Source organism: Mobula hypostoma, chromosome 2 (assembly GCF_963921235.1).
Source record: "Mobula hypostoma chromosome 2, sMobHyp1.1, whole genome shotgun sequence".
NCBI classification, from domain to species: domain Eukaryota; kingdom Metazoa; phylum Chordata; class Chondrichthyes; order Myliobatiformes; family Myliobatidae; genus Mobula; species Mobula hypostoma.
The window spans coordinates 199,745,403-199,752,825 of NC_086098.1; the positions used below are offsets into that span (position 1 = coordinate 199,745,403).

Sequence of the window (7,423 nt, forward strand, 5' to 3'; positions counted from 1 at the left end):
ATTGAAAAAAAACAAATTTTACAAAGAAAAAAGCACCTTTGGTTGGCCCCCGAGAGGCCACTGTGTTCACATGCATCAGCATCTTACCAGTTTAGGTTACAACACTGAAGGATGCAGAGCTGTGCTGAGAAGTGGCAGATGGAGTTCAACTTGGAAAGTTTGAAGTGATTCATTTGGGAAAGTCAAAGTTACAAACTAAATACAATTTTAGGCAATATTCTTGGCAATATGGAGGAACAGAGGGATCTTGGGTTCCACGTCCAGATATCCCTCAGATTTGCCATGCAAATTGTTATAGGGTTGTTTAAAAAAAAGCATATGATGTGTTGGCCTTCATTAGTAAGGGGATTGAGTACAAGAGCCGTGAAGTAACGTTGCAGCTCTGTAAAACTCTGTTAAGACCACACTTGGGAGTTTTGTGTTAAGCTTTATTTGCCTCACTATAGGCAGGATGTGGAAAATTTAGAGAGAGAATGCCATGGTGTTGCCTGGACTAGAAGGCATATCTTATGAAGAGAGGTTGAACAAGCTGGAGCTTTTTTCTTTGGAGTGAATGAGGATGAGAGGTGACCAGATAGATATATAAAATGATAGGAGACTCTGGATAGCCAAAGATTTTTTCATGGGTAAAATGGCTGACACGAGGTAGCATACTTTTAAAGTGATTGGAGGAAGACGTAGGGGAGATGGCAGAGGTAAGTCTTTTTACACAGAGTGGTGAGTGCAAGAAACCTCTGCCAGGTGCAGTGTTTGAGGCAGATACATTAGGGACATTTTGATAGGTATATGGATTATAGAAAAATGGAAGGCTGTGTATGAGGGAAGAGTTGGATTGACCTTAGAGTAGGTTAAAAAGTCAGCACAGCACTGTGGGATGAAGGGCCTGTACAATGCTGTGGTGTTTCATGTTTCATGTTCCATGTTCCATCGGGAATTAATATGGAATGAAACTGAAATTGTCCGAAGGAAAGGAAACTAAGAGGGAGATTAGGATATAAACAGTGACAGATATTCCATCATCTGGACTACAGTACTCAGTGGGAACTTGTGAGAAAGAGGGATTCCATGAGAAAGAGGCATAACCTTAATAAAGGAGGTCAGAAATAAAATGGTAGGTCAGAGAACTGGTAAGTTTAGTATATAGAGTGAAAAGTTTAAAAGCTCCCAAAGGAAAATGATCTCGAGAGAAGACTTGTATGCAATATCAAAGCAAACAGTATGAGTTTACAAGGATATCTTAACAGGAAGAAGGTATCTAAGGTGAAATGTGGGGTGAGATAATAACAGGAATCTAATAAATGACAAATTTATTATTTTTTTGCATTAGTCTTCACCAATAAGAATGTTGAAAAGTTATTCCCAAAATAACAGAGGGGCTAATTTCAAATAACGGGTTGGAGCTTTAAAAAATTGAGGAAAATAGCTGTAGCTAGAAGCAGACAAGTTGCCGAGGCTTGGTGACCTCCAGCTAGGATTTTAAAGGCAGCAGCTCCTGAGGAAGCCACCCATTGAATTAAATTTGTCATAACTTGCTAATTTCAGGAAATTCCCAAAAAAACAGGGTAAAACAGACAAAATACTTTTTTGTTCAAACATGGAGGAAGGTAGAATGCAGAAACTATGGGTCAATTTGTTTAATATCTATTGTTTGCAACGTGGTGGAGTCAATAGCCGAAGACGTAATAGCTAATGGTTTAGGAAAGCTAATTGTAGTCAACAATTAAACCATGTTTGAGAGGTTAGCTCAATTTCATTTAAAGATGAGTCAGGGAAAGCTGCTGGAGGGCATAGTGCATTTAGCTTTCCAAAAGGCATTTGACAAGGTGCCACATATGAAGTTAGTGCATAAATTCGGAAGTCAGAGTTTTGATAGACGAATATTAGCATGGATTGAAAACTGGCTAGAAAACAAAAGGTTAGAAAAATGGGTTATTTTTGTGCTGGAGGGATGTAATTGCAGAGTACACGAAGGCTCACAATTGTTTAGTATATTCATCAATGACCTGGAATAGGGAACAAAATATATAATGCTTCCAACTTTGCTGATTATATGAAAGTTAGTGAATATGGATTTGTGATGAGGTGACTGTGATTCTGTGATGGGATACAGATGGACTGAGTCACTGAACAAAAACCTAGCAAGTGGATTTCAATGTGGGAAGCATGATGTCTGCACTTTGATAAGAGGAAACAATGGAGATTATTATCTAAAAGGAAAGAGATTGGAGATGAGTGAAGTTCAGAGGAAGCTACGTGTACTAGTGCATGAATTATTAAAAAGTTGCCTGGCAGGTTCTACAAATATTTAAGAAAACAAATGTCATGTTTCACAAACACCAGCATGGCAAAACACACAATATGCTGGAGGAACTCAACAGGCCAGACAGCATCTATTGAAAGGAATAAACAGTTGATATTTCAGCCAGAGACCCCTCATTAGGACAAATGTCTTATTTGCCTTCTTTGGTTGCAAAGAGATTTTATTTTGCAGTTCTACAGGATGTTGTTAAGGCCACCCCTGGAATGCAGCACAATTTTGGTTCCCATACCTAAAAAGGAGAGAGTGATATTGGAGGCATCCAAAGGAGATTCACCAGGTGAAGTCCTGGGATGAGAGAGTTGTCCAATTAAGAGAGGCTGAAAAGTTTGCATTGTTACTCCCTGGAGTTTAGAAAATGGCAGATGAACTTGTTCAAACATGTAAGATCCTAAGGAGGTCAGACAGGATAGATTTCAAATGTATTGACTTGAGGGAAAAGTCAAGAATATGGAAATGTAACGACAAGATGGATCTGCTTATTTTAAACTGTGGTGAACGTTTGGAACTCCCTGCCCCTGAGGTGATGAAGGCCAGATCAGAAAATAGATTTAAGGTAGTGATAGATAAATATTTGAAAGATCGAGGACTAATGAGAACTGGCACAGCACAAAAGTTGAGAACATCATACAGTAGGACTGCCATAATCGTATTGAGTGCCAAGTAAGGCTAGAAGGGCCAAATGGCCAACCCCTCCTCATATTTTCTTCTATTCTTTTGTTTCATATTGCAATGATAGTTCAAATTTCAGTTCTAAATTGTTGCTTTCTCTTGGATTTAAAGTTACTATCTTGACCAATCTGTTGCATGGAAAGTTATTAAATGTCTTGTTAAATAAATGTACACTATATCAAATCTGATCTGTGTTAGTTATGTCCTCGGCTACAGTGGGAAGTGAGGGAAGGACTGCTGCACCTTTGGCGATGATCATTGAGTGTTCTCTGGCCACAAGAGTAGTACCAGATGAGTGGAAGGTGACAAATGTTATTTATTTGTTCAAGAACGAGATTAAAGATAACCCTGGGAATTTTCAACCAGTGAGTCTTACTTCAGTGGAGGGCATATTTTTTTAGAGAAGAATCTTGGACATATAACTTATGAAGCTTTGGAGAAGCATAGTCCGATTAGGGATAGTCAGCATGGCTTTGTGAGGGGCAGGCCATGCCTCACAAGTCTGACTGAATTCTTTCAGAATGTGCCAAATATCACAAATGACTTGACTTGGTCCAACGAAGCAGAGTCCACTGCCAAGAAGGCCCACCAGCACCTTTACTTCCTGAGAAAACTAAAGAAATTTGTCCTGTCCCCCAAAACCCTCACTAATTTTTATAGATGCACCGTAGAAAGCATTTTTCTAGGGTGCATCACAACCTGGTATGGAAGTTGTCCTGTCCAAGACCAGAAGAAGCTGCAGAAGATCCTGAACATGGCGCAGCACATCACACAAACCAATCTTCCGTCCTTGGACTCACTTTACACTGCACGCTGTCGGAGCAGTGCTGCCAGGATAATCAAGGACACGATCCACCCAGCCAACATACTTTTTGTCCCTCTTCCCTCCGGGAGAAGGCTCAGGAGCTTGAAGGTTCGTATGGCCAGATTTGGGAACAGCTTCTTTCCAACTGTGATAAGACTGCTGAACAGATCCTGACCCAGATCTGGGCCGTACCCTCCAAGTATCCAGACTTGCATCTTGGTTTTTTTGCACTACCTTACTTTCCATTTTTATATTTTCTATTTATGATTTTTAATTTAAATTTTTAACATTTACTATCGATTTGTAATCCAGGGAGTGGAAGCGCAGAATCAAATATCGCTATAATGATTGTTCATTCCAGTATCAATTGTTTGGCGACAATAATGTATAGAGTAAAGTATTAATGAAGGTAGAACAGATGAGTTCCCATAGAAGCCTCATTCAGACCATCAGAATGCATAGAATCCAGAGAAACTTATCTATATGTGTACCGTATAGAATACAGTATAACAAGAGACTATTTTATGTTTAAGTAACATGTCGTTGAATGCGCTATTAGGCATGTATTGATCTGTACGTGTGTGCCGAGTTCGGTTTCTGCCAGAAAAGAACCATGAACCTTAGCTTCTGTCTCCAGTGTTTTTATTAGTAGCATTGTTGTGTAGCCAGGCCACATACCCAACAAATTGGCAACGAGGTTAATGAACCTACATTGTATCGGACCGCCGTGCTTTAATTGATAACAACGCTCGGAAGAAGAGTGCAAGGAACGAGCCAAGGAGCAGGAGAAGGGGGCAGAGCGAGGCCGGGATTCTGTAAGGAAGCAGGAGCGCAGCCAGGGTCTGGAACATTAGGAGACCAAGAGACACAGTTGGAGCCACAGCACGTCCAGCCAAGACCACAGCCGGCGCTAACCCCGAGGGACTGAGGGTCTGCCAGCCCCAGAAGGGAGATAAAAAGGAGCAACACACACACCTAGACAGAGTGCGCTCGTGGTGGTAGCAAAAAGGACACGTGAGTCAAAAAGGAAAATAAGGGGAGAACAGGGGCTTAATTAACATAACAAAGATGGCAATGATTGGAACCATTACAGGATTTGATAGTGGCATTGAAGAATGTGCAACGTACATTGGAACAGTGGAGTTATATTGTGAGGCTAACAGTGTTAAGGATGAAAAGAAAGCCAGCATCTTACTCAGTATTAATGGAGCAAAAACATATGGCCTGCTACGGAGCTTGTTAACCCCTGAAAAGCCAGCTGACAAAAGGTTCAAGCAAATAGTAGGCACTCTCCAACAGCATTTAAACCCCAAACCACTGGTCATTTCTGAAAGATTTAAATTTCACAATCGGGATCAAAGCAAAAATGAAAGCATTTCTGAATATTGTGCTGAATTGAGCAAATTATCAAAATATTGTCAATTTGAAGCTGGTCTATTGGACACATTGTGGGACAGGTTAGTGTGTGGCATGCACTGTGAAACCACATAGAAGAAGCTTCTGTGTGAAAGAAACCTTACATTTGAGAAAGCACTAAATATTGCAATATCAACGGAAACAGCAGCACGGGGTGCTTCCGAGATATAACAAAAATCTCTGGAATATGCCACAAATAAAATGTCACTGAACAGAAATGAAGGAAAGAAATGTTACCGTTGTGTGAACAGGTCACATGACCCTGATGATTGTTGGTTTAAAGACAAAGAATGCAGAAACTGTGGCAAACAGGACCACCTTGGCAGAGGATGCAAAGCTACTCAACAGCAGAAAAAGGACAAAATACAGAGAAACAAGAAACCCCAGAAAGGAAAATTCAACAAGGTACTCAAGATGAAAGAAGGCAGTTCTGATGAAAACAACTCCGAAGAAAGTGAATTGTCTTGTCGGCAACTTCACAGCGTGAAAGAGATAGAGTAATATGGATCACTCCACAAGTGGTGGGCGTGAGACTGAAAATTTAATTGGACACAGTCTCAGCTTTAACAGTGATCCCTGTACATGGCTACAAATGACTGTTTTTGAACATACCTCTGAAACAAACTAAACTACTGCTAAAGACTTACACAGGACAGAAAGTGCCTACCAAAGGCAAAATTAAAGTGACAGTGACCTACAGAGACAAAACACAGCAGCTGAACCTCTATGTACTGAAAAATGGAGGACCACCGTTGCTGGGACGGGAATGGCTCAGGAAAATCCAGTTGGATTGGCACGCCATCAAGGCACTAGATGTGTCAACAAAGGAGGGCAGCTCAGCAGGGAAGATGTCCACAGCTCTCCTCTCACGCATTGTTGACTATTACGATGAGGAGGAGATAGACAGTGTCGACGATGAGGATGAACGCAGTATCTGTGGCCGCGACTCAGATGAAGATACAGAGGATGCAAGTGAGACAGATATTGCCAATAAGCAGGATGATGAAGACTACCTGGAAGTAAAAGAGCAATACCAGGAGAAATTGACATTTCTCAAATGACAGCTACAGTAGTTACAGGAAGGCACTTTGCAGGAGTATCAGAAAAGGATGAAGAAATTAGATCAACAATACAAGGAAAGAATATGAAATGCAGAGCTTTTTCTGCAACTGGAGACAGAACAAGTGGAAAAGAATTATATTAAAGAGAAGAAAGCAGCAGTGAAAGAATTTGAAGATTAAAAGATTGAGTTAGAAGAAAAGAAAAAGATGATTGAGAATGAGAGGCTAACAATGGAACTCACAGGAGATTCTATGGAGGTAAAGCCACTAATGACTACGAAACTAAGGAGGAGACCTACTGACCCTGCTCCAATTACAAACAAAAGACGAAAACCTGCACCTGCGCAGTTAAATTACTTGTTAACAAATGAACAGATAATGGAAGATCTGCGAACTCTCAATAAGCTTAAATTTCCAAAAAGACCAGCATCTCCGTCTTGTCCTGAGCATCTTCCCAACACTCCTGCTGAATCACCAGCACATAGATGTGAAGCACGAATAGAAGAAGGAAAGTTATATTACGATAAGAGATAGTATCATAAAGGTCAGGCTATCTATTTGGAATCTAAGGAGAATACGAAGATTGGCTGTGTAACTAGCTCAGTTGGAACAAATGAGATATGGTAAGGAAGACAAGTAATAGCACAAAGATGCATGTATATCTAGGACAGCTGCACAGAGAAGTCTTCATTATATGGAGGCGATCTGCTGTCTGAAACTCCTAGCAAGTTGGAGGCACACATCTTCTTAACTCCCTATGCTTAGAGGTCAACTTTTCATGACTTTTATATGGAAATCTGTATTAAAACAAACAAGTTTATTGACAGACATTATCTGGAGAGGCAGAGAATACCCCCCCCCCCAGAGACTTGAGTTATAAATGGGTCTTAGACCAAAAGTAAAAAAAAAAGGCTTGTTATAATTTGATATTATTAAGTTACTAAGTAAATAAATGGTAGGCATTTGTATGTTAAGAGTAAACATATTTGTTTAGCATAGTGCCCTAGTAAAAAAAACAGTTGATACACTATTAAAATAAAAGGGGAGGAGTGTACCATATAGCCTACAGTATAATAAGGGATTACTTTATGTTTTAGTAACACGTAATTGAATGTGCTATAAGGTGCATATTGAGCATGCGCTATTAGGCGC

At 40.2% G+C, this 7,423-nt stretch overlaps 1 pseudogene; it reads left to right on the forward strand.

Moving 5' to 3' along the window:
* Positions 1 to 6,058: 6,058 nt before the first annotated feature.
* Positions 6,059 to 6,987, forward strand: LOC134357817 (sin3 histone deacetylase corepressor complex component SDS3-like; annotated as a pseudogene).
* The last annotated feature ends 436 nt before the right edge of the window (positions 6,988 to 7,423 follow it).